Here is a 12,200-nt window from a genome sequence, read left to right as displayed (position 1 = left end):
CCATAGGTTTCCAACTCCAGATACTGATTAGAGTCACTTGTAGGGCATTTAAAGCCTACCAATGCCTGTACCATCCCTCAAGTATATCTGATTTGGCTGATGTGTGGTGTGGCCCAGGTATTGGTTGCTTAAAAATGCTTTTAAGGAAAAGGGTCATTTTGAAGTGGAGGAACTTTAGCCCAGTAATCAAAGTTAACATCCCCAGTAATCAGAGATAATGACATCTTAGGGCATTGTAATATAATGGATGGGGAAGGTGCAGCATCATCCCTGTGGTATTCTTGTACAAAGTGTATAACCTGAGTTTAATCATGAGAAGATATTAGAAAAGTCCAAACTGAGGGTCATTCTACAAAATAAGTAACCAATACTCTTCAAAAATGTGAAGCTCTTAAAGGTAAATTCTAACTTTCCCAGATTAAAGGAGACTGAGAGAACAGTACAACGAAGAGCAATATGTGATACTAGATTGGATCCTGGTCCAGAAAGAGGACATTAGTCAGAAGATAGAGGGGATTTGGATAAGGACTGTATAGGCATTCATTTTACAGTGTTAATAATCATTTATTGATTTTGATTATTAGGTGCATATCTATAATGTTAATATTTGGGGAAGTTGAATGAAAAGCATATGAGGACTTTGCCTATTTTTGGAACATTTTTGAAAGTCTGAAATTATTTCAAAATTAAACTTAAAAAAAAAGAAATATGGATCTTTTATTATTTCTATTAAGTTGCCAAAGTTGAAGATCATTTCCCAACTTATCTTGCCTAATACTGGTCAGAGTAATCTTCCTGGAAATCCTGTTTGTCATGTTTGTGACCTTCTTAAAGCTTTCCAGTGACTTCTCTTATCTGTAGGATGAAGTTAGCATTACGTAGGCTGCCATTCAGTGCCCTCATAACATGGCCTGAATCTCCCTTCTTTTTTTTTTTATCTGTGTTGAAAGACCTGACCAACATTTTACTTTCTTATGGCCAAACTTGTTCAAATTTTTTCTTGCTTATATGGTGCCTTCCCTGTCTTCTCAACTGTGGGACTTCAGTCAAGGTGGTGGGAAATATTTTAGAAGAAAAATTATAGTTATAGGAAATAGTCACAAACTTTCTTGGAAGTCTGGGGGTTTGCATAGCTTCAGTAAAAGGTTTGGCTGAAGGCAGCTGAATTATCTTAAAAGCTTAGGGCATAGATACACAGGAATGTAGAGGAGTTTATCTAAATAGCTTGTTTACTCAGGCGGTCCTAAAGCCAACATTTGATCTTATGCTCGGGGAACTACTCTCCAGGAGGTCAGCAATGTCAATTACCTTGTAGTGGTGTTTAGTCAAGACCTTTGTCATTTAATCTGTACTAAATAAATGTGAACTTCACTGTCTTATTAGGGCCTCTGCTGTTAACTCTTTACTGGACCCTTCTCGGTATCGGTGAGTGACAGGGCCACCTAGCCTGCTCTTTCACTGGATATTTGTGTCTGAGTGTATTTGTTCATCCATTGCTGGGTCAGGGTCTGCCGGTCGGACCCAGACAGTTGGGGCCCCATGTGAGGACCTGGCAAGTTGGTGCCTAGGTCTGAGGTATAGCTGCAAATAATCGTGACAGAACCCTCAACAACTAAGGAGAAGACTGTGGTTGGTAAGCCAGTAAGTTGATAAGTCTGTAAGTCAGTAGGTCATCGGTGCCCGCTTGGAATCTCCAAGTTCGAGGGAACTGTTCAGGGTAGGGTTTTATCATGGGACAACAGTTATCAGCACAAGAGAAGCAGTATCTAAAAGTATACTGCTGCTAAAAGTATATCAATCAGCTGCTTAAAGCCACTAGAGCCTCAGTTTTGTAGGCTCAATTAAGGGACCTATTGCAAATTGCATCCCTTAACCCATGATTCCCGAAAGAAGGTAAGCTAGACATAGAGCTTTGGGAACAAGTGGGAAGAAATCTTTTTTTTTTTTTTTTTTTGAGACAGAGTCTTGTTGTGTCACCCAGGCTGGAGTGCAGTGGCACGATCTCGGCTCACTGCAACCTCCGTCTCCTGGGTTCAGGCCATTCTCCTGCCTCAGTCTCCTGAGTAGCTGGGACTACAGGTGCCTGTCACCACAGCTGGCTATTTTTTTTGTATTTTTAGTAGAGATGGGGTTTCACCTTGTTAGCCAGGATGGTCTTGATTCCCTGACCTCATATGCAAGAGCAATGGGTTCCAGTATAATCTTTAATGCTATGGGCTTTAGTGAGGGCGAATCTGGTCCCATTATACACAGAAGAGCCTAAAAGGGGAAGGAGAAAGAACCGTCACCTACTTTACCACCCCTGAGTCCCTCAGCCTCACTATCACCTGGCCAAAATAACAAAGAGGAAAGGGAGGTTTTGCCTGAGCCCCCTCCTCCAGTAAATAAGAAGAAAGACAAGGCATATGCTAGAGCTATGAGACCCTGTCTTAAGCAAGCGGCATTAGGAGGGGAGCTTTTAGCCTCTGCCCAGTGATGCAAAATCAAAAAGGCAATCAGGTGTATGTTTATAAAGAGATAAGAAAAGGCATTAGAAGCCGAAGCTGCGAAGCTTCAAAGCTGCGCAGCCAAGCAGGCGGAGAGCTTTAGGAAAGCCTCGGGGAAAAAAGCTCCTCGTGCCCAAGCTGACAGGGTCCGCCAAGGCCGGCAGCCTCTGCCCAGCGGTAGGAGGAGGGAGCGGTGCAGACAAAAAGTGATGCCTATGCAAGCGCAGTGCGACCGTTGCCCAGGACGTGTGTCACTGCCCTCTGGCTCCACAGGCAGCCCACGGTAAAATTTCATGTGTTCCTTGTATACAAGGAACATCTCAAATTATAATTCTCTGTTAAAATTTACGTTAAATTTAAATTATAATTATGGCCACTGTTTTTCCTCCACTACCCCTGATGTGGCTCTCTCAAAATCTTAATTGTGTAGAACAGTGACCTCTGAAAGGAGAGAAATTACAAAGAGTCCTTGAATTAGCTGAGGAACAATTAAAAGCCGGTCATACAGAACCATCTAACAGCCCTTGGAATTCACCCATTTCCTCATTCCCAGAAGTCTGGCAAATGGAAATTTTTGCATGAAAAACGTGCTATTAATGCTAATTTACAGCCTATGGGATCCCTTCCCCCATGGCGATTGCTCAAGATTGGCCTATAATTGTTACTGACTTCAAAGACTGTTTTTATACTATTCCTCTCACAGAACACAACAGAGAAAATTTTGCGTTTACATTACCAGCTATTAATAATGAAAGGCCAGCTTGCTGATTTCACTTGAAAGTGCTTCCTCAGGAATACTGAATAGTCCTACCTTGTATCAGTAACATGTAGATCAGGCTATGCCCCCCAGTAGAAAAGAATTTTCTAATTGCAAGATTATTCATTTTATGGGTGATATATTACTGGCAGCCCCAAGAGAGCCAGCGCTTTCAAGTTTATATGCCCCGTCATAAAGAATACACAGTTGGCCAGGCGCGGTGGCTCACGCCTGTAATCCCAACACTTTGGGAGGCCGAGGCGGGCGGATCACGAGGTCAGGAGATCCAGACCATCCTGGCCAACATGGTGAAACCCTGTCTCTACTAAAATACAAAAATTAGCCGGGCATGGTGGCATGCACCTGTAGTCCCAGCTACTCAGGTGCCTGAGGCAGGGGAATCACTTGAACCCGGGAGGCGGAGGTTGCAGTGAGCCGAGATCATACCACTGCACTCCAGCTGGGTAAGAGAGCAAGACTCCATCTCAAAAAAAAAAAACAAAACAAACAAAAAGCAGTTAAGATGTGTAATTATAGCACTTGAAAAAGTACAAATATTCTCCTATTGGAAATATCTGGGGTACATACTAACTTCCCCATCAGTAAGACCTCCAAAGGTTAAATTAAATACTAGCAACTTACATACCTCAAATGATTATCAGAAATTTCTGTGTGATATAAACTGACTTTGCCCCATCTTGGGCATAACTACTTATCAGTTGCAAAACCTGTTTTCTGTCTTAAAGGGCAATACAGCCCTAGATTCTCCCAGATATTTAACCCCTGCAGCAAAAAGGGAGATTGAGGAAATAGAACAAGCCATCTCTCACAGGCAACTAGATCGCATGGACCTGCTCTATTCGGTTCAGTTGTCTGTTTTTCCCACCAAACACTCCCCTACAGGGTTAATAGGATCGATGATCCTGGGACTGTGCTTTCTAGAATGGGATTGTTGCTCACATACCAGGACTAAAACACTATCTCCCTATATCCAGTTAATAAGTAAAATTATGTATTTGGGCCACAGACAATGCAATCAGTTGCTAGGTTATGATCCTTGTATTAATCAGGATTTCTTTAAGTAAAAAGCAAGTCAAAGCAGTTTTGCCTCCACAGAGAAATAAAGGGAAAGAATGAGTAAGAGAAAGACTAGAAGAGACAGATCAGAGAGAGACACAAAAAGTAAGACAAAGAGAGATAAAGTAGGAAGAAGAGAAAGAAACATGAAGAAAGTTATAAGAATGCACCTTTAGTAAGGAAGTTTATAAAACAAAGTCAGAAAGTTAAGGTATGTCAGAGATTGTGAAAAATGTTATAAAAAAGAATTTATGCAAGAAATGTGTAATTTTTGTTTTGAAGGTGTAAGTGAGTTTTAAAACGTTAATTGTAAAAGAAATTCTGTGTGTAAATGTATTGGCTAAAGAAGTATCATCCAGTTTTTCTGTAAACTGGACCTTAAAATAAAGCACAGCAGGTTTTTCTTAAAGCACTAACCTGCTCTTTAACAAAGATTATAAAAGATCTCTTAGCACAGGCACTACCGCTAGAATTTCCAGTACACCAGCACCAGCCTGGAGACTATGTCCTCATCAAAGGATGAAAAGAAAATGCTCGAGCCAGTCTAGGAAAGACCCTACAGGGCCCACAGCCCGGGAAGATGTGGCTTCTGCAGAGGACACAAGCCCCAGACGTTACTTGGGGGATGCTGAAGAAGACAACTCAGGAGGCTGAATGAATCCTGCTCTGGACACAGACACCATTTAATCCAGATTATTTGTTCCTGGCTATGTTCTCTTTTGTACATTGCAACTCGTGTAGGGTATTGATTGTTTTTATGCTCTCGCTTTGTCTGCAACCTGTACCTGCTACACTCTATTGGGCTCATATCTTAGATCCGCCTTTCTTTCGCCCTGTCACCTGGGCAGACAGTTCCTTCCCAGCCTCAAAGGATGCAACTGCTTGGCTAGAAAGGATTAACCTACCCCCAGGGGGGTTTCTCAGTAATGGCATACTGTGAACTGAGGTGCCAAGTACCACTACAGGCCACTCCTTGATTGGAAAAGAATGTTGCATATTATGTTTTTCTCATGTGATTTGCTACTTCTAGGATGCACAGCTGGAATAAAAGCAATGACCGTCTCAACTGACAGACCTGTTGCTGCACACACCTGTGCTCTTCAATCAACAGAGCCTGATACAAGAAACAGAAAAGAGGGATATGTGGGAGTTCAGTCAGGGTGGTGGGAAAGATTTTAGAGGAAAAATTATAAAGATGGTTATAGGAAATAGTCACAAACCTTTTTGGAAGGCCGTGTGGGTTGCATAGCTTCAGTAAAAGATTTGGCTGAAGACAGCTGAATTCTCTTCAAAGGTGTAGATACATAGGATTGTAGAGGAGTTTACTCAGGTGGTCTTAAGAACAACCTTTCGTTATCTGCAGGTGCATGGTTCCTCTCTACTCGGGAGGTCGATAATATCAGTTACCCTCTAGTGGTGTTTACTCAAGACGTTTGTCATTTAATCTGTACTAAATAAATGCAAACTTAGCTGGCTGATTGGGGCCAGTGCTGCTAACTGTTTTCCTGAACTTTCTCGCTATGGGTGAGTGGCTGGGCAGCCCAGCCTGCTCTTTCACTGGATATTTGTGTCTGAGTATATTTGTTCATCTGTCACTGGGTCAGGGTCTGCCGGTCAGACTCAGAAAATCAAGCTCCTTAATTGTTTTTTGTCCTAAGGCCCATTTCAGACCCTGTCTCTTCATTGACGTCTGTATGGTTATTTCTGTTACAGGCAGCCAACTTTCCTTTCTTTGAATTCTGGTAGGTACAATTGTGTAGAGTGAAATACGAGTTTTATTTTATTATTATTTTAGAAAACAGAAGCTAATTAATTCTGCTCATTAAAAGTTTTCTTTTTAAAACAAATCTTAAAATTTTGATTGGAGAAGGATTAGAGATTAAACTGTTGATGTTTGAAATTCATGTGGCTTTAAAAAATGCTTATTTTAGTTTCAGGGGTACACATGTAGTTCTGTATGTAGGTAAGCCCATGTCATGGGGGTTTGATGTACAGATTATATCATTAATTATGTACTAAGCCTAATACTCAATAATTATTTTTTCTTCTCTTGTTTTGCCTCATGCTCTCCACCCTCAAGTAGGTCCTGGAGTGTGTTGCTCCCTTTGTGTTCATGTGTTCTCATTATTTAGTGCCCAGTTATACGTGCAATATTTTGTTTTCTGGTTCCTGCATTAGTTTGCTAAGGATATTATCATCTAGCTTCATTTATGTTCCTGCAATAGGCAAGATCTCATTCTTTTTTTTTAATGGATGCATAGTATTCCATGGTGTATATGTACCACATTAAAAAAATCCAGGTTCCATTGATCGACATTTAGGTTGATTCCATGTCTTTTCTGTAGCAAATAATGCTGCAATGAAAATTTGTGTGCATGTGTCTTTATGGTGGAATGATGTATATTCTTGTGGGTATATAACCAGTAATGAGATTGCAGGGTCAAATAGTAGTTCTGTTTTTAGCTCTTTGAGTAATTGTCACACTGCTTTCCACAATGGTTGAACTAATCGACACTGCCACCAACAGTGTATAAGCATTCTCTTTTCTCTGCAACTTTGCCAGCATGTTAACTTTTATTTTTTGATACTAGCCATTCTGATTGGTGTGAGATAGTGCCTTGTGGTTTTGATTTATATTTCTCTAATGATCAGTGATATTGAACTTTTTCACGTGCCATTGGCCACATGTATAGCTTCTTTTAAAAAGTATCTCTCCATGTCCTTTGCCCACTTTTAATGTTTTTTTCTTGTAAATTTATTTAAGTTTTGTATAGATGCTGGATATCTTTTGGATACGTTTGTGAAATGCTTAGTTTCTAAATATTTTCTCTCATTTCTTAGGTTGCCTGTTCACTCTGTTGATAGTTTCTTTTGCTGGAAGCATGAGTTTTAGATTCAGAAATATGTGAGTCTGAGTCCTGGTTCCACCTTTAATGGACTTTGAGATAAGGGACAAGTTCATTGATGTTTTGGGATAGAGGGATAATAGTAACTGATTAAAGGGTCATTGTGAGCATTATATGAGGTGCAAAGATAAAGGTCCCCGGTGCATAGCAGGTTTTTTCCTCTTCATTTTCATCTTCATCTTAAGATGTATATTCTCTCATAAAACAGGGTCACATCAATTGTAACTTGAGGTGTGCAACCTAAGTCTAGCTCCTAAAACTAAAGTCTATTAGATTTTACACTGATAATGCTTTTTCTTTCTATGTACAGAATAAAGACAAGATGTGATCAAATATTCTTCCCACTACTTGTTTCTTCCTACCTGTCTTCCCTCTTTTAAGAACATGTATAAATGCCAGGCCTCCTGAAAACCTCCTCAAAGACATAACAAGCCATAGAGGGTTTCTACAACTTGTGTTTTTCTAGGGTTTGCCCTCAAGCTCTAGTCCAGTAAACCTTAATTGATTCAGACACGTGAATCAGGCACTCAATTTAGTTAACATTTTGCCAACCATGAAGGGGTCCTCTTAATGGAGTTTAGAACCTTTGACCTGCAGAGCTTCTTCTATTGTTCATGCTCAGTACCAACTATAGAGCTTTAGTTCTGACCAATCATGTGACTTTCTGAGAACTGGATCCTACTTTCTCTTTAGGTCCCTTCTCTCTCCGATTTTTTTTTTTTTTGTTTGAGATCTGAGTTTTGTTTTTTCGTGGAACTCCTCTCCTCATGGAGCTTTGCTCATTTCCTAAAAGGAACGTGAGTTTCCTCCTCCTGTGACAATGGAGAGCAGACTACAGCTTGGTCCCTGCTCAAGTAAGGAGCTGGTTTAGGGTTTTGTTTCACAATTTGGTAACTGCAGGATAAGGCTTATTACTACTTCATTCTAACCTCTCCTTATCCTTAGAGTGTTCAACAGTATGTAAATAGTGCAATCACTATTTGTGTGTGTGTGTGTGTGTGTGTTTTATCATTCTTCTTTTGGATTTGACCAACTCTTCACGTTGTCTAATATCCAAAACCCTTTCACTTGGTCAAATCCAGATCTAACAGGAGCTCTACATTATGGTGAAGCAGGCCTTTAATTGGTTAAAGTTCTGTAACTGCAAAACATCCAATTCCACCTCTAGAAACACCAGTTTGTTGAAGAAAATAAAAATATTTTAACCCACAATATATTTCTTTGACAAATTTTGATGTGTCTATCAGAAGGCCAGCAAATAGAAGTGGCCCTGCACAGTTGCCTTTTGTGGAAAAAATCTACATCATAGAGAGTCATTATTAATGGAAGCATGTCTTCCCTTATCTGGATCTGGGAAAATGTACTGAATCTCATACCTTAAAGATAAAAACTTTAGCATTGATTTTCTCTGAGGGCTGCTACCTGCAAGGTTTCACTGACACAAGACCAGCTTTGCTTACTGAACTTTCTTTTTCCCATGACTTGTATTACACTAAAATCTGATTTACCATCATAAGCTTGATTTGGACATGCAGAAATGCAGAAAAATAATCAGCCAACTAAAGGGTAAAAATGTATTAGTCTCAAGTTCCCTGGCTTATTTCTGTACATTCTTTCCATTTGGATGGTAAAAATCACTCTTTCCTCCACCAAATTTTGATTAATGCGAGAAGATTTGTGTTGGACTAATCTTGGTGTAGTAATTCTGGTGTACTTTTTAGCGATGTTGGGGTATGAATAATTTGATTGTTTAATCCATTTCCTCCCAGAAAGTCTTTTCCTTTATCTCTTTCCTTCAGTGTTGTTCATAAAGGGAGGTACTGGATAAAGTTTTCTCTCACCTTGTCCTATGTCCTTGAGGGCTTGATTTGTGACCAAGTCAGAACACTCACTCTTGGTCTCCACCATCAGGAGGAGGAATCATTTTTGAGTCACATTAGTTGACCAGCCTTAACATGGCTGAGTGCCTGAGGTTTTTTATTTTTTCTTTTGTTTTCCAAATGTGTTAAGCTCCCAGGAGGGCTTGTCATAAGAAGTCCCATCCATCATGGACTTTTGTCATCCCAAGTCTTGTTACCTGGATAGGGCTGTGGCAACACGACTCTCTTGCTTTCCTAAGCGTATTCCTGAGAGTACATATCTTATTTTGTTGGGGTGGGGGAAAAGATCATTGTGATTGGTTTTTCACTAAAGAGACTGTTGGATTGAGTCACTTAGAGTCAATACACCACTGGAAATTCTAATAGTCCATGGCCAGAAGATGGATTCTTTAAATTGGGACTTGTAATTTAAAAAATATTTTAGAGCTCTGTTATTCCAAACGGTTGATCAGAGGATTGAATGTCAAGGAAAGACACCTAATAGTGTTATGGCTAGCCTTAAAATTTCTTTTGTCTAAATTAGAGAGCAACAATCTGACCTAAAACAAAGTTAAGCTTTTTTTGTAAGCTCAAACTGCTTGCCTTCAGTCCTCTGAGAAAATAAGAATAAAAGCCACTTTACCTTGTCATCGAATAGTTAACAATTTTATGCTTTTACTTCTGCATCCTGGATTTAATTTCGGATGAGGGAAACAGCCTTATTTGTTTTGATGTTTGTGCGATTTTTGAGTTTTTGAGGTGCTCCTTCACCTCTTTGGAGATGCCTCATACATGCTTGGCTAAGCCATAATCTTGGTTAAGGCTTATTAGTTTCATTTGGGAGGATAATTTTGGTTAAAAAAAATCAAAAGCCAGAAATAAGAGCTGCTTGTCCTACCTAAAATTTGATAATAAGAAATCTGAGGCCGGGCACAGTGGTTCACTCCTGTAATCCCAGCACTTTGGGAGGCCGAGGCAGGCAGATCACGAGGTCAGGATATCGAGCCCATCCTAGCTAACACAGTGAAACGCCATCTCTTCTAAAAATACAAAAAATTGGCCTGGTGTGGTGACGGGCATCTGTAGTCCCAGCTACTCGGGAGGCTGAGGCAGGAGAATGGTGTGAACCCAAAAGGTGGAGGTTGCAGTGAGCCGAGATTATGCCACTGCATAATGGCACTCTGTCGCCTGGGCGACAGAGTGAGACTCCCTCTCAAAAAAAACAAAACAAAACAAAACAAAACAAAAAACTGAAAGTGTTACAGTAGATAGCTGGTCAGACATGAGCAGGGTAGGAGAGATCCTTCCACTCCCACCACACTAGAAATGTCAAGTGATCATCACCAGATGATGGTCAAGTCAGGTGGTTGTTAACTGTCTCTCTAAAATAATAATTTTTTGCAGGTAGTGCCAGGGAGGTACAGTCTCACAATAGGTAGAAAACACCTGCAACAGGTGATCAGCAGCTTCCCGATAAGTTCTCAGAAATTGAGCAAGTGGGCTCAAATATACGCATTAGGAGGCAACATAATAGAGTTTTCTGGTATATGACCTTCAGGACCTTTTTTCTTTTTTTTTTTTTTCCTCAAGTGGAGTGTGGTCATTCTTGTCTTGTTCCCCTGCTGAGAGTGAATGCTTGCTTTCAACTTTTTCTCATTCAGTATTATGTTGGCTGTAGGTTTGTGTGCCAATTTTGCTGAGAGTTTTAATCATAAAACGGTGCTGGATGTTGTCAAGTACCTTTTCAGTGTCTATTGAGAGGATCATGTGAGTTTTAAATTCTGTTTATGTGGTGTGGTGTACCACATTTACTGACTTGTGTATGTGGAACCATTCCTGCATCCCTAATGTGAAACCTACTTGATCATGGTGGATTATGTTTTTGACGTGCTGTTGGCTTCAGTTAGCTAGTATTTTGTTAAGAATTTCTGGAGGCGGAGCAAGATGACTGAATAGGAACAGCTCCAGTCTCCAGCACTCAGCGCGAGCGACACAGAAGACAGGTGATTTCTGCATTTTCAACTGAGGTACTGGGTTCATCTCACTAGGGAGTGCCGGACAATCAGTGCTAGTCAGCTGCAGCCCGATCAGCGAGAGCTGAAGCAGGGCAAGGCATCACCTCACCTGGGAAGCGCAAGGGGGAAGAGAATCCCTTTTCTTAGCCAGGGGAACTGAGACACACAACACCTGGAAAATCAGGTAACTCCAACCCCAATACTGCACTTTACCAAGGGTCTTAGCAAACGGGCATACTAGGAGATTATATCCCACTATGCCACACCTGGCTGGGAGGGTCCCACGCCCACAGAGCCTCCCTCATTGCTAGCACAGCAGTCTGCGATCTAACAAGGCAGCAGCCAGGCTGGGGGAGAGGCGCTCACCATTGCTGAGGCTTAAGTAGGTAAACAAAGCCGCTGGGAAGCTCTAACTGGGTGGAGCTCACAGCAGCTCAAGAAGGCCTGCATGTCTCTGTAGACTCCACCTCTGGTGACAGGGCACAGCTAAACAACAACAACAACAACAAAAAGCAGCAGAAACCTCTGCGGATGCAAACGACTCTGTCTGACAGCTTTGAAGAGAGCAGTGGATCTCCCAACACGGAGGTTGAGATCTGAGAACGGACAGACTGCTTGCTCAAGTGGGTCCCTGAGCCCTGAGTAGCCTAACTGGGAGACATCCTCCACTAGGGGCAGACTGACACCCCACACCTCAGGAGTGGAGCACACCCCTGAGAGGAAGCTTCCAAAACAAGAATCAGACAGGTACACTCACTGTTCAGCAATATTCTATTTTCTGCAGCCTCTGCTGCTGATACCCATGCAAACAGGGTCTGGAGTGGACCTCAGGCAATCTCCAACAGACCTACAGCTGAGGGTCCTGACTGTTAGAAGGAAAACTAACAAACAGGAAAGACACCCACAGCAAAACCCCATCAGTACGTCACCACCATCAAAGACCAGAGGCAGATAAAACCACAAAGATGGGGAAAAAGCAGTACAGAAATGCTGGAAATTCAAAAAATAAGAGTGCATCTCCCCCTGCAAAGGAACGCAGCTCATCGCCAGCAACGGATCAATGCTGGACAGAGAATGACTTTGATGAGATGAGAGAAGAA

The 12,200-nt window shown here is 41.3% G+C and overlaps 1 long non-coding RNA gene across 2 annotated transcripts in view; it reads left to right on the top strand.

The window, feature by feature from the left end:
- The window catches only part of LOC117075302, a 36,701-nt gene extending 30,111 nt beyond the window's left edge, over positions 1-6,590 (top strand). The window contains exons 5-6 of one of the 2 annotated variants that reach the window (XR_004433949.1): positions 2,632-2,769; positions 4,764-6,590. This is a non-coding gene — a long non-coding RNA (uncharacterized LOC117075302). Of the gene's footprint in view, positions 1-2,631; positions 3,557-4,763 lie in introns of those variants that run through there. The other variant, XR_004433951.1, reaches the window with a different exon arrangement.
- Positions 6,591-12,200: the final 5,610 nt, after the last annotated feature.

This window comes from Trachypithecus francoisi, unplaced genomic scaffold (assembly GCF_009764315.1).
Source record: "Trachypithecus francoisi isolate TF-2019V2 unplaced genomic scaffold, Tfra_2.0 Contig01705, whole genome shotgun sequence".
Taxonomy (NCBI): Eukaryota; Metazoa; Chordata; class Mammalia; order Primates; family Cercopithecidae; genus Trachypithecus; species Trachypithecus francoisi.
This window is presented reverse-complemented; position numbering and strand designations above follow the sequence as displayed.